This window comes from Canis lupus, chromosome 16 (genome assembly GCF_048164855.1).
Source record: "Canis lupus baileyi chromosome 16, mCanLup2.hap1, whole genome shotgun sequence".
Taxonomy (NCBI): domain Eukaryota; kingdom Metazoa; phylum Chordata; class Mammalia; order Carnivora; family Canidae; genus Canis; species Canis lupus.
This window is the reverse complement of record NC_132853.1, coordinates 42,569,534-42,583,527: the sequence shown is the minus strand read 5'-3', so window position 1 is coordinate 42,583,527 and position 13,994 is coordinate 42,569,534. Positions and strand designations below refer to the sequence as shown.

Genomic DNA, 13,994 nt, shown 5'->3' with positions numbered 1-13,994 from the left:
GATAGGAAGCCTTCCTCAGCAGTTTCATCCATGAATTTATAGGAGAATAATACCTAATGTACATTCCATGTATCTTTTTTTTTTTAAGATTTTATTTATTCATGAGAGAGAGAGAGGTAGAGACACAGGCAGAGAGAGAAGGAGGCTCCATGCAGGAAGTCTGATGTGATCACGCCCTGGGCGAAGGCAGGTGCTAAATTGCTGAGCCATCCAGGGATCCCCCACATTCAATATATCTTATTTATATATAATACGTGCATACATAATCAAATTTTTAACGCCACTTTAAATGTTTTAAAGATTTGTTTATTTGAATGAGAAAGCGTGCGGGGGGCAAGGGGCAGAGGGAGAGAATCTCAAACAGCCTCCCTGCCCAGTGCAGAGCCTGATCCCAAACCCCTGAGATCATGACCCAGGCCAAAACCAAGAGTCAGACGTCCAACCGACTGAGCCGCCACTCAGTATATGTGCTGCCGAAGCAAGCACTGACTGAGCCACTCAGGCGCCCCACACTTTAAAGGTTTTTATTGAAGTCTTAATATGCCGCACAAAAGTGTACTATCAAAAGTGTACAGCTCAGGGATCCCTGGGTGGCTCAGCAGTTTAACGCCTGCCTTCGGCCCAGGGCGTGATCCTGGAGTCCCGGGATTGAGTCCCACATCGGGCTCCCTGCATGGAGCCTGCTTCTCCCTCTGCCTGTGTCTCTGCCTCTCTCTCTCTCTCTGTGTGTCTCTCATGAATGAATAAATAAAATCTTGAGGAAAAAAAAAAGTGTACAGCTCAGATGTGGTAACTAAATACATTCGTGTATTCAACATCCAATCTAGAACAGGACCAGTCCCCCAAAAGCCCCCTCATGCTCCCTGTGACTAACCTTACCCCTAAGTAACCATTATCCTTATTCCTAACAACAAGGGGTACTTTAGCCTGTTTTTGAACTTCATATAAATGGAAAGTTTTGTGAGATTCATCTATCTCATGTAATTGTAGATCATTCATTGTCGTTGCTGCAAAGGTACCATTGTGTGACTATAACATTTCATATATCCTTTCTACAGTTGTTGGACATTTGGGGGGTTTCCAGTATTTTGGCTATTACAAATAATGTTGCTATGAACATATTACTACATGTATTTTGGGAAACATCTGTGCACATTTCTGTGGAATTTCCATGGAACTGCAGTCATAGTGTAGGCATAAGTTTAGCTTTAGTAGATACTGCCATTTTCCTTTTTTTTTTTTTAATTTTTATTTATTTATGATAGTCACAGAGAGAGAGAGAGGCGCAGAGACACAGGTAGAGGGAGAAGCAGGCTCCATGCAGGGAGCCCGATGTGGGATTCGATCCCAGGTCTCCAGGATCGCACCCTGGGCCAAAGGCAGGCGCCAAACCACTGCGCCACCCAGGGATCCCCAGATACTGCCATTTTCCAAAGCGATTTGTACCAATGTAGAGGTGCACAAGCAGGATATTAGTTTTAATATTTTAATCTATATAGTGATGTTGTCTCCTGTGTTATTTTAGTTTGACTTTTTTTTTTTTTAAGATTTTATTTATTCAGGAGAGACAGAGAGAGAGGCAGAGACATAGGCAGAAGGAGAAGCAGGCTCCCTGAAGGGATCCCAATGTGGGACTTGATCCCAGGACCAGGGACCACAACCTGAGCCTGATTCAGGACTCCATCCCCAGACCGCAGGATCATGCCCTGAGCCAGAGGCAGACACTTAACCGCTGAGCCACCCAGGCATCCCAAGTAAGACATGTTCTTTATCATATCTTCATATATTTACAGGGTCCTCACACTTGTCATTTTAAATACATTTGTAGAAAGGTGATGTGATGGGGGGGTGGGAATGACTAGGGCATGGCAAGTTTTGGGGGAGGAGAACTTAAATACAGAGGTCAAGCAGGTAATGAAAATGATTCAAACAGCTAAATGGAGACAGTGCCTGCCCTAAATAAATAAATATTACTCAGAAGTAGGCACCCATTGAAACTAGAGGCTCAAAGGGCACATTTCCCCTCCCACTATTTGAGAGAAGCCAAAATTCTGGATTTTAAACTTTCGGCAATTAATTCATACTTTTAGAAAACATTGTACTGGCCAAACAAAACTTTTGTCAGTGGGCCAGATGCCCAGCCCTATGAACTAGCCTTTAGTTCCAGCCTGGCTTTCGGGATGGGAAGGTTTGACCTGTAACAAGTCACCTCATTTGTTAGAGCTTAATTTCCTCTGTGGTCAAAAGGGTAAAGTGGAAGCCTATCCTTTTGTATAGTGATGGTCAAATGAGATAATTCAGGAGTACAGGAGTTGTCTAACATAATACCAAGTACTCTATCATCTCCTTAGTACGACTTCCGTTGTTAGGCACGGACTCACTGTACTTAAAAGCATTTTGAAGGAGTTTCCAGATTCCTCAGAGGCGAGGAAGTTTAAGGCTGGAGATTCCCATGCGTGCAAATCTTCAGAAAGTCCTTTGAATGGGATCCCACTGGGATGCAAGGGGTTAAGAGGAAATGGCCTATTAGGGTCTTGCAAATCCGAGAAGCCCGGGACCTCAAAAGTATCTCGAACGCCACTAAAACCCACGACTCAAAGGAGCGAGGATGGGTAGCCCGACGACTGCCTGTAGGAGCAGAACCTAGACCCGGGCGTCAGCATCCTGATGTGTCACATTGGACCCAGGCCTCGGCTGAGCGCACAGAAGACAACTCCGAGGCTCGTAGGACCGACCTAGGATGCCCAGGTAAGGCGTGTCCTCCGGCAGAGACGGAGGCACAAAGCGCAAAGTGAGGCGCTGGCTGCCGGGGGGCTGCTGCCCCAAGGAGCAAGCTGGAGGAATGAATTGTCCTGGGGGCGAGGTCTGCGCCCACCCGGGTCCAGACTCCACGCGGGTGGCACCCACACGCTCCGCGCCTCCGGGGCTGCCCGGGAGCGCGCGAGGGCCCGCCCGCGGAAAGTTGGACGCCCGCGCCGCCGCCCGCGCGCTCCGGGGCGCCCCCTCCCACCCGAGCGCCACGTGCCGCGCGCCCCCTGCTCCCAGGCCGCGGCGGGACGCCCCCGCCCCCACCGCGGCGCGTAGTGCGCAGGCGCCTCCCCGCGGGTCCGGGCGGCGGGAGCGGGAGGCGGCGGCGGGAGCGGCTTCGGCCTCGGCTGGAGACTGAGGCGAGGGCGGCGGCGAGAGTTGGAGGAGAGGTGGCGGCGAAGGCGATGGCGACGCGGGGCACATGAGGCGGCGGCCGGTGGGACGGGCCGAGGCCCGGCGGAGGAGGCGGCTCCCGGGGAACACGCCGCCCGGTGAGGGGCGGCCGCAGGGCCGGCTCCGAAGCGGGCAAGGGGCGGGGCTCGGGGGGGGCGGGAGAACTTGTGCGGAGGCCGGGGGAAGGGGCTGCGGGGGGGGGCAGGGGTCCCGGGACGTGTGCGGCCGCGTGGGGGGGGGCGGGCGGGGCCGCTGCCGAGACTTCCCGCCGATCCCCGAGGGGCGTCTGCCCCGCGGCCCGCCGCCGCCCCCGGCGCGCCCTCCCCCTTTGTCCCTGGGCGCGCGGTTCCCAAATTGGGAGGGAAACGGCCCGGGGGTGGGCCCGGGCGGCGCCGGCCGCGCTGGGTGGGCGGGGAGCCCGGAGGACCCCGGGCGCGCACTTGGGCGGCGCTCGGCGGTGCTCGCAACTCCTCGGGGCGGTTAGGGGCGCAGGGCCGCGCCGGGGCCGCCCCTCGCCGCCCGGGCGCTTCGCGGGCTGGTCTTTGTCTCCCGACGCTCGGCCCCTGACATCCCTCCGGGCGGCGTGCGGTTCGTGTGACTCCGTCCTCCAGCACGGCGGCTGGGACTCCTGCCTCCTGTCAGTGTTTCAGACAAGCTTTACTTGGAGGGCTGGCAGAGGGGAATCGGGGTGCGGGGGGCACGGCGCGGTCGCCTCCTGATTAGCATGCTTCCTTTACTTACAATGATTTTTCCCCCCTACTTCGTGAAACTTTGGACGACTGTTTTGTTTTCCCTTCAGTCTCCAGATTCAAAATTACGAGAAGGCGCTAAAGCTGCGATTGTGGCCAATTGTGTGGCTGGTGGCTGCGTTTGGAGCTTTCGAGTTGAAAGGATTTACATGAATGTGTGGTTTAGAATTTGCGTTGTTTTCCTTCCCTTGCGACTGTTTCTAAAATCGGGATTACTTTTTCTTTGCGAGGCGGGCGGGTGTGGATTTATCGTTTGAAGGAATGTTTGTTCCTTGAGAACCTGCAAGCGGTACAGATTTCATTGTGCTCACGCCTTATTTTGTTGGTAGCATCAGGACCGTACTTTGTGGAATCGAGTACATCGAGGTAGAGTAAGTTCTGGATGAGCGTTATCTTGTGCCGGATTCGTCTAAAATGATTGTACGTTTCGTGTTGTGCATCCTTGCAAGTGAGTGTGTGTGAAAGCGCTATAAAAATCAAGCTGTGTAAATGAAGGGGATTTTAAATTCCTGATAAACGGAGGAACAGCACATCTCGAGTACATAACCTATCTGTAGGGAAGGGGAGTAATAATTTAAGGATCAAGCCCTTTACCCCCTAAAGAGAGTTTAGGTATTATTCAGAGTAAGAATGCAGAAAAATAAACTTAATTCCAGAGCTTCTAACTAAATATATTGTGAATCGTGGTTACGACGTTTTTTCCGGAGTTTCGCTGGTTTTATTTTTTGGAATTTAGCATAGTATATTGCAGTTGCTTTAGATTTCTTCAGTGGTATAGAATGGCAGAATTAAACATGAACTGACTCTTCTGGGTAAAAGGTAAAAAGGTGTGGTAAACAAATCTGCATCTTCGTGTTCACCAGGTCTTTGTGAGCAGAGTATTGTAAGTAAAGGACATTTTGAAGAGAATATATAGGAGCTCTATGGAAGTTCTCCCTATTTTGTCCTGATTTGTAATGGTTTGATAACTATTTACTGCTTGTCTTAAACTGTCGTGCGCTTTTCCAGAGCATTTCAAATACCCTTTCTAAAAGTCATTGCTTTTAGCTTTTTTTTAGGTTGTGTGACTTCAGAATTGGTTTTCTATCTGTACTAAGTAACTACCACAATTCTTTCAAACAAGAGCAAAGGACCCTGAGACTTTCAGTTCAGTTCATGAAGGTAGAATTGACTTTTAGCCTTCAGTCCAAAGGATTTAAAAAGTTAACGTATCTTCAGCATAACAGTCTTACTTAAATACTGTCACCCCTTGATAATATTTATATTCTTATTTTATATTTGTATAAATTAACCAAAGGGAAGGAATAGATGGTCTGTCTCAGATTAGCCTCACCACCCACCACCATATTTCCAGGCTCTCCCTATCAATTCAGTAATTGGGATCCTAGAATACAAAATATATCATTAAAATCTAGAGTTTCATTCTCTTAGTAAGTCCATAATTTGTTCCATGCCTAATTCACTGCGAAGAGATGAATTCCAAAAAGCTGGGCTTTTTATTTGAAGTTTGTTCACATTTCAGAATAATGAGCTGTGTTCTCTTCTTTTTCTTTTCTTTTTTTTTCATTATTATTAGTCTGGACAGTTAGTGCAACTGGGAATATACTTATTTATTTACAAATTAGTGCTTTTTTTTACTTACTAATGTATTTATTTTTATTGATCGGTGCTTTTCTTGTAGCGTAGAAATGTGTGACTCCTAGCCAAAATATCTGATAGAAATTTAGGGAAAGAAAAATGCAATGGGGTGCCTGGGTGGCTCAGTCAGTTAAGCATCTGCCTTCTGGGATCTAGCCTCGCATCTGGCTCCTTGCTCAGCAGGGAGCCTGCTTCTCCGGCTCCCCCTGCTTATGCTCTCTCTCAAATAAGTAAAATATTTTTTAAGAAAAAAAGAAAAATGGGATGACTTTTTTTAGACCATTTCTTTTAGAATACATATGACAATAGATTTTAGCTGATATGTTAGGGATCCCTGGGTGGCGCAGCGGTTTGGCACCTGCCTTTGGCCCAGGGCGAGATCCTGGAGACACGGGATCGAATCCCACATCGGGCTCCCTGCATGGATGGAGCCTGCTTCTCCCTCTGCCTGTGTGTCTGCCTCTCTCTCTCTGTGGTGAATATCATGAATAAATAAAAAAAAATAAAAAAATAATTAAAAAAAAGATTTTAGCTGATATTTTAACTTAAAACACAATTAGGAACTGTTAATATCAGCTAAGTGCCAGCAATTTTCAGATATATACTGCAACTGATGAGTTTAATTTTTGTGAAAGTAAGGACCTATTCTTTTAAGTCTGAGCATTGCTATTTTCTACAGCTCCTTAGAATGAATGACCAGACGGTCAATACTGGCTGGCATATGGTGGTAGTACATTCTTGAGTTTTGCAAACACTATAGGTGTTGACAGCCATCAAGTTTGTCATTGAGACCTGTGTGTGGAATGTGTTGCCCAAAGAGTTTTTTTCCCCTAAGAAAAGGATAAGATCTCTGCAGATTTCATTTAATTCCTAAAGAAAACAAGTGTTGTGTAGAATGAGTAGAGCCCTCAGTTTGGTTTTTGTTTGGTTTTGTTTTTAGCTATATTGCTTGTAGCACCAGCGCAATTTGGACAAAAGTACTCTGGTGCCATTCATTCATTAGTGAACTATTTCTTTTCATTTGAGTATTTGCTAGACACTAAACTAGATACTGAAGATTAAGTACTATGGTTTTGCTTTCAAAATGCTTACAGTTTAACGTGCTAGAAGATTTAACAATTTGGAAATTATCTGAAATCTTTGAAACAAAAGAAATGTATAGGATTTAGGAGAAAGTTTTTATAGAAATGGAATAAACTTCACACATCCCTATTCTCTAATTTGTATTCACGTCTCATAGTTATAAAGAATATTTTCATGTACATCTTTGTATGATTTTTTAAAATTATTTTATTTTGAAGATTTTACTTATTTATTCGTGAGAGACACACAGACAGAGAGGCAGAGACACTGGCAGAGGGAGAAGCAGGCTCCATGCAGGGAGCCCGATGTGGGACTCGATTCTGGGACTCCAGGATCACACCCCGGGCCAAAGGCAGGCGCTAAACCACTGAGCCACCCAGGCGTCCCTGATCTTTTTTTCTTTTTTCTTTTTTTTTTTTTTTAAGAATTTATTTATTCATGAGAGACACAGTGAGGGGCAGAGACATAGGAAGAGGGAGGAGAAGCAGGCGCCATGCAGAGAGTTTGATGCGGGACTCTATCCTGACACCCCAGGATCACGCCCGAGCCAAAAGCAGATGCCCAACCACTGAGCCACCCAGGCATCCCTCTTTGTATGATTTATTAGTTTTGACTGAATTTATTGTTACTTAGCTGAATTATAACATTTCTTTTGGGAATGTTCAGAATAAGGTCGATCTGGACTTCTATTTTTAGGGAATTCCCTTTGACTCATTCTTGGACTCCTGATTCTTTTTTTTTTTTTTTTTTAAAGATTTTATTTATTTATTTGTGAGAGACACAGAGATGTAGGCAGAGGGAGAAGCAGGCCCCCTCCAGGAAGCCTGATGTGGGACTCAATCCCAGGACCCCAGGATCACAACCTGAGCCAAAGGCAGACGCTCAACCACTGAGCCATCCAGGTGCCTGGACCTCTGATTCCTAATTGCCCACTTCAGAATAGGTGTTTATTTGGATTCAGAAATTTCCTTCCTGAAGTGCTCTTTTTTCTTGGTTTTTGATTCTTGCCTCCCCTTGCCCTTGCTCTCTGATTGTTCTTTCAGGTTTTTCCCCCATCCTCTCTACCAGATCTTTAATTGACAGTCTTTCTCAACTCTTGGTCCTCTAATCTAATCCATTCTGTGGCTTCAGTTACCATATGTATTTTTAATACTCCCAAATTTTTGTCTGCCTCCAAAACTTCTTATCCCAGCTGCCCACTCAGCATCTCTACTTAACTACTCAGAGGTGCTTTTTTTTTTTTTTAAGATTTTTTTTTTTTTTTTTTTTTTATTCATGAGAGACACAGAGAAAGAGAGAGGCAGAGACACAGGCGGAGGGAGAAGCAGGCTCCATGCAGGAAGCCCGATGTGGGACTTGATCCCAGGACCCCAGGATCATGCCCTGGGCCGAAGACATGCGCCAAACCCCTGAGCCAGCCAGGCGTCCTTTTCAGAGGTACTTTTTTTGAATTGAGTTGCCCAGACTGACCTCTTGATCTTGGCTTCAAATAGACCTTCTTCACTGTACCATTTCATTAAGTGGCTCTATCAACAACTTACTGACTCGTGATTTCTACCTTCTGTCTTCCTTTTTTTTTTTTTTTTTTTAGATTTTATTTATTTATTCATGAGAAACACAGAGATGTGTGAGAGAGAGGCAGAGACACAGGCAGAGGGAGAAGCAGGCTCCATGCAGGGAGCCCCATGTGGGACTTGATCCCAGGACTCCAGGATCACGCCCTGGGCGGAAGGCAGGGGCTAAATCGCTGAGCCACCCCTACTTTTTGTCTTCCTATCTAGTCTAGGTCACCTTTTTCTAAGACAATTTATAATCAATTATAAATAGCCCTTTCTCATTCACTCTTGTTTTTAAGGGGGGGGTAGTTTGAGATATTTAAGACAGAAAAAGTAATAAAAATAATACTACAATAAATATTTTAACTACCTTGCAGCTTAGGGAAATAAAATATTACCAGTAAAGGTCAGGTCTTCTGTGTTTCCCCACCTGATTGCATCCTCCTTCCCTCAACCTTCAGTGTAGGTAATTCACCAATTGAATTTATTATTCCTTGCATTTCTTTATACTTTTACTACATACGTATATACCCTAAGCAGTATGTCCTCATCAGCTCTTCTCACAGCAGCTACAGTTGTCTTTATAAAACAAATTTATTTTAAAGATTTTATTTATTTATTCATAAGAGACACAGAAAGAGAGGTGAGACCCAGGCAGAGGGAGGAGAAGCAGGCTCCATGCAAGGAGCTCATGGACTCCTGGGAATCAGGGATTAGGCCCTGAGCCAAAGGCAGAGGCTCAACCGCTGAGCCACCCAGGCATCCCTTTATAAAACAAATTTAAGGAAGTCCCTCACTTACCTGAAAACTTCTGTTTTCCGTTTTAGGCCTTCCTTCTTCATTTAACAAGGGTTAATCTGGCCTTGCCTCCTTCTCCAGCATCATGTCTTTGTATTTACTTTTTTGTTATGAGTGGTCTAGTTTATTGATCTTTTCTTTTCTCTTTTCCTTTCCTTTTTTCTTTTCTTTTTTTCTTCCCTTCCCCTATTCCTTAAAGGTTCAAAGCTCACCTAAAGGCTTAGAACATGCTGTAGCTAATTCTTCTGCCTGAAAGGCAGCTCCTCAGTTCTTCAGAATATGCTTAAAATATTGCTTTTGTGGAGAAACATTTTCTGATCCTCCTAGATTCAGTTAGGGAACTCAATAACATACTCTTATGGCATCCTGCACTTCTCTTGCAAAGAATTAATTTTGGTTAATTATTTGTATGACTCTTTTACCATTAGACTGTTAATTATTTGTATTATTTGCCATTTGATCTGATTAATTATTTGTATGACTTTTACCAGTAGACTGTTCATATTTCATGCAGTCAGTAGTAATATCTATCATCAGTACCTAGCTTGTAGTTCATTTCTGTATTCAACAATTATTTGAGTGCTTACTAATTTCTTTTTTATTTATAGTTGCTGATATAGCAAGTAATTTCTGACAAAGCTTTTATTCTTCTAATTAAAAGCCTCATTATTTAATGTTATTTTTTACACTGTTGGTCTTCTATGCCAATACAGTGCTAGTTACTTGATAAATATTTATTGATGTAAACTTACTAATAGCCATGACCTGACTGATCTTCGGTTTTAATAGACCAAAAATATAGTGGTCACCAATGGTATAGTATACACAACGTGTACACTTGCCTCCCAGGAAAATAATCATAGCTAGCTTATATAGGCTGTCAGCTATAATAAAGAAATTGGAGATTAGGTTTTTTCTTTGACATTCTTTTTTTTCTTTTTTTTTTTTTTTTTTTTTTTTAAAAGCTTTTATTTATTTATTTATTTATTCATTCATTCATGAGAGACAGAGGGAGAGGGAGGCAGAGACACAGGCAGAGGGAGAAGCAGGCTCCATGTACAGGGAGCCCGACGTGGGACTCGATCCCGGGTCTCCAGGATCGCGCCCTGGGCCAAAGGCAGGCGCCAAACCGCTGCGCCACCCAGGGATCCCCTTTTTTTTTTTCTTTTTTTTTAAGATTTTATTTATTTATTCATGAGAGTTCTAGAGAGAGAAAGAGAGGCAGAGACACAGGCAGAGGGAGAAGCAGGCTCCATGCAGGGAGCCCGACGTGGGATTCGATCCTGGGTCTCCAGGATCGCGCCCTGGGCCAAAGGCAGGCGCTAAACCACTGCGCCACCGAGGGATCCCCTAAATAAAATCTTTAAAAACAAAAAAAAGTCAGTTTGTCTGGTCCTTAAGAAATTCTATTGGCATTTTTAGAAATCAAGATGATATTATATTTTAGATCAGTTTAGGGAGAACTAATATCTTATGATGATTTTGTTTCCAAGAACATATAATGTTTTATGTTTTATGTCTAAAGCTTTGAAGTGTTTTACATTCCTTGGCAGTAATTTTTTTTTTTAAGATTTATTTATTTATGATAGAGAGGGAGAGAGAGAGGCAGAGATACCGGCAGAGGGATAAGCAGGCTTCATGCCGGGAGCCCGACGCAGGACTCGATCCCGGGACTCGATCCTGGGACTCAATCCCAGGACTCCAGGATCGCTCCCTGGGCCAAAGGCAGGCGCTAAACCGCTGAGCCACCCAGGGATCCCCCTCTTGGCAGTAATTTTTAAGTGTTTCTTATTTAAAAGATGTATATTTTTTTCTTAGCCTTATTCCTAAGTATTTCATCTATTTGTTGCTCTTTTTTTTTTTTTTTTTTTTTTTTTTTAAGATTTATTTATTTGAGGAACACCTGAGTGGCTCAGTGGTTCAACGTCTACCTTTGGCTCAGGTCATGATCCTGGAGTCCTGGGATGGAGCCCCGCATCAGGCTCTCCAGAGGAAGCCTGTTTCTCCCTTTGCCTATGTCTCTGACTCTCTCTCTGTCTCTCATGAATAAATAAATAAAATTTTTAATTAAAAAAAAAAAAGAGAAGTGCATTAAAAAAAGACTTATTTGAGAGAGAGCAAGAGCAAGGAGGCTGGGGGAAGGGGCAAGGGGAGAGAGAGAGAAACTCAAGGGGACTCCACAATGAACATAGAGCTGGACTCAGGGCTTGATCTCATGACCCTGATATCAAACCTGAGCCAGATCTAAGAGCCAGACAGTTTAACTAACAGCGTTACCCAGGCACTCCTACTTGTCGTTGTTTTATAGATTTTTTTTAAATTTTTATTTATTTATGATAGTCACAGAGAGAGAGAGAGAGAGAGGGGCAAAGACACAGGCAGAGGGAGAAGCAGGCTCCATGCACCGGGAGACCGACGTGGGATTCGATCCCGGGTCTCCTGGATTGCGCCCTGGGCCAAAGGGAGGCGCCAAACCACTGCGCCACCCAGGGATCCCCTTGTCGTTGTTTTATTTTTATTTATTTATTTTTTTTTAAAGATTTATTTATTCATTCAGAGAGCGCGAAGAGAGAGGCAGAGACAGGCAGAGGGAGAAGCAGGCTCCATGCAGGAAGCCTGATGTGGGACTCGATCCTGGGTCTCCAGGATCACACCCCAGGCTGCAGGCGGCACTAAACCGCTGCGCCACCGGGGCTGCCCTCTTGTCGTTGTTTTAAAGGGGACTTTTCTTTAGTTATATTTATATTGCTTGTATTTTTTTCTTTAAGATTTTATTTATTTATTTATGGGAGATACAGAGAGAGGCAGAGACACAGGCAGAGGGAGAAGTAGGCTCCATGCAGGGAGCCTGACGTGGGACTCGATCCTGGGTCTCAGGATCACACCCTGGGCTGAAGGCGGCATTAAACCGCCGAGCCACCTGGGCTGCCCTACCTTAGCATTTTTTATTTTTTATTTTTATTTATTTATTCCTTAGCATTTTTTTTTAAGATTTTAAAATGTGATGACAGACACAAAGAGAGAGAGAGGCAGAGACACAGGCAGAGGGAGAAGCAGGCCCCATGCAGGGAGCCCGATGTGGGACTGAATCTTGGGTCTCCAGGATCACACCCCAGGCTGAAGGCGGCGCTAAACCGCTGGGCCACCAGGGCTGCCCTTCCTTTGCATTTTTAAAAAGTAAACTCTACACCCAACATGGGGCTTGAACTTACTACCCCAAGATCAGGAGTCCCACATTCTACCAACTGAGCCAGCCAGCTAATCCCCTGCATCTTAGCATTTTGAACCTCTTTTAATAAAAGTTTATTTCCTCCTTAGGGTGTCTGGTTGGCTCAGTCTGTGGGGCATACAACTCTTGATCTTGGGGTTGTGAGTTTGAGCCCCATGTTTGGTAAAGAAACTTAATTTAAGAAAAAGAAGAAATTTATTTCTTATCTCATTTTCTTTATCTCAGAAAACTGTTGTTTTGGTTTTTCTTTGTGGTTTGGAATTACATATATATCAGAATAGTTATTTGAGGTAGGAAAGTGGAGATGAGACTCCAATTTCAGAATAGTGGTCTTATTAGATTCCAGTTTAGCTAATCTTCAAAGCCTTAAAGTAACAGATAATTTTGCCCTTTTTTAAAAGTTCGTTCATTCATTCATTCATTCATTCATTCATTCATTCATTCATGAGAGACACACAGAGAGAGTCACAGACAGAGGCAGAGGGAAATGCAGGGAACCTGACGTGGGATTCAATCCTGGGTCTGGGTCTCCAGGATCGCGCCCTGGCCCAGCACTAAACCGCTGAGCCACCCGGGCTACCCGATAATTTTGCTTTAAATAATTCATCTAGGGACACCTGGGTGCCTGAGCAGTTGAGCATCTGCCTTTGGCCCAGGGCATGATCCCCAAATTCCGGGATCAAGTCCCACATTGGGCTTCCTACCTAGAGCCTGCTTCTCTCTCTCTGCCTGTGTCTCTGCTTCTCTCTCTCTCTCTCTCTCTCTCTCTGTGTCTTTCATGAATAAATAAAATCTTTTTTAAAAAAATTCTAGGGCAGTATATTAACACTTAGCATTTTCTCTCAGAAATATCTCTTGGGTTTGTACTGAGTCTCATGGGCATATTCTTATCCCAACAGAAGAACCCTTGAACTGAAGGAGAAAAAAATGAAGTGGAGTGATTAGGACCGAAAGTATGAGTTTTATAACATTTTTATATGGCAAATGAGGATTTAATAGCATTCATTTACAGTGGAGACTGGGGGGCTTGGTGGGTTGTCTGACTTCATCTGACTTCAGCTCAGGTCATGATCTCAGGGTCCTGAGATCCAACCCTAATTGGGTTTCCCTGCTCAGCAGGGAGTCTGCTTGTTCTTGTCCCTCTGCCCTGCCCGCTGCTCGTGTCCTCTAGTGGGCATTCTTTCTATATAAATAAAATAAAATCTTTATAAAAAAATAATGAAGACTGGTTAAGTTTTTGGTGGCTATTTTGATAATCATTTTCTCAAATAAAGGTAACTCTTTCCAAATACTCAATATCAGACATTCAATAACCAGCAGGTAGCAGTGACAACTACTATATTTTTCAAGGGAATATTAAATATGTTAATTTTCTGTGTTGCTTCTGAACCATTTTATAGTGAGTTTATAAAGAAATGCAAAGAACAACATTATGATAGTAAACTGCTGTATATAAGACATCGTGTCAGAATACTACTCTCTTTTGGGGCTCCTGGCTGGCTCAGTTGGTGGAGCACCTCACTGTTGATCTTGGGGTCATGAGTTTGAACCCCATGTTATATGTAGAGATTGCTTAAATAAACTATCTTTTGATATATCCTTACAAATTAAGAATTAGCCTCTAGACTCGGTTTTACTCTGGAGTGGAATTTTATATAAGTTCTGTCTTGAATCTCTTTATGCAAGGGGGTGTAGTAACTGTATCAAAGGCTCTATGAGATAGTTTTCTGTGATATATCC

The 13,994-nt window shown here is 44.2% G+C and overlaps 1 protein-coding gene across 3 annotated transcripts in view; it reads left to right on the top strand.

Annotated features, from left to right (window-relative positions):
- Nucleotides 1-1,591: 1,591 nt before the first annotated feature.
- GJC1 (gap junction protein gamma 1) overlaps nucleotides 1,592-13,994 on the top strand; it is a 46,738-nt gene continuing 34,335 nt past the window's right edge. The window contains exon 1 of one of the 3 annotated variants that reach the window (XM_072780895.1): nucleotides 1,592-2,748. The gene's annotated coding sequence lies outside the window, so the exon portion shown is untranslated. Of the gene's footprint in view, nucleotides 2,749-3,093; nucleotides 3,300-3,631; nucleotides 3,839-13,994 lie in introns of those variants that run through there. The other 2 variants (XM_072780894.1, XM_072780893.1) reach the window with 2 other exon arrangements.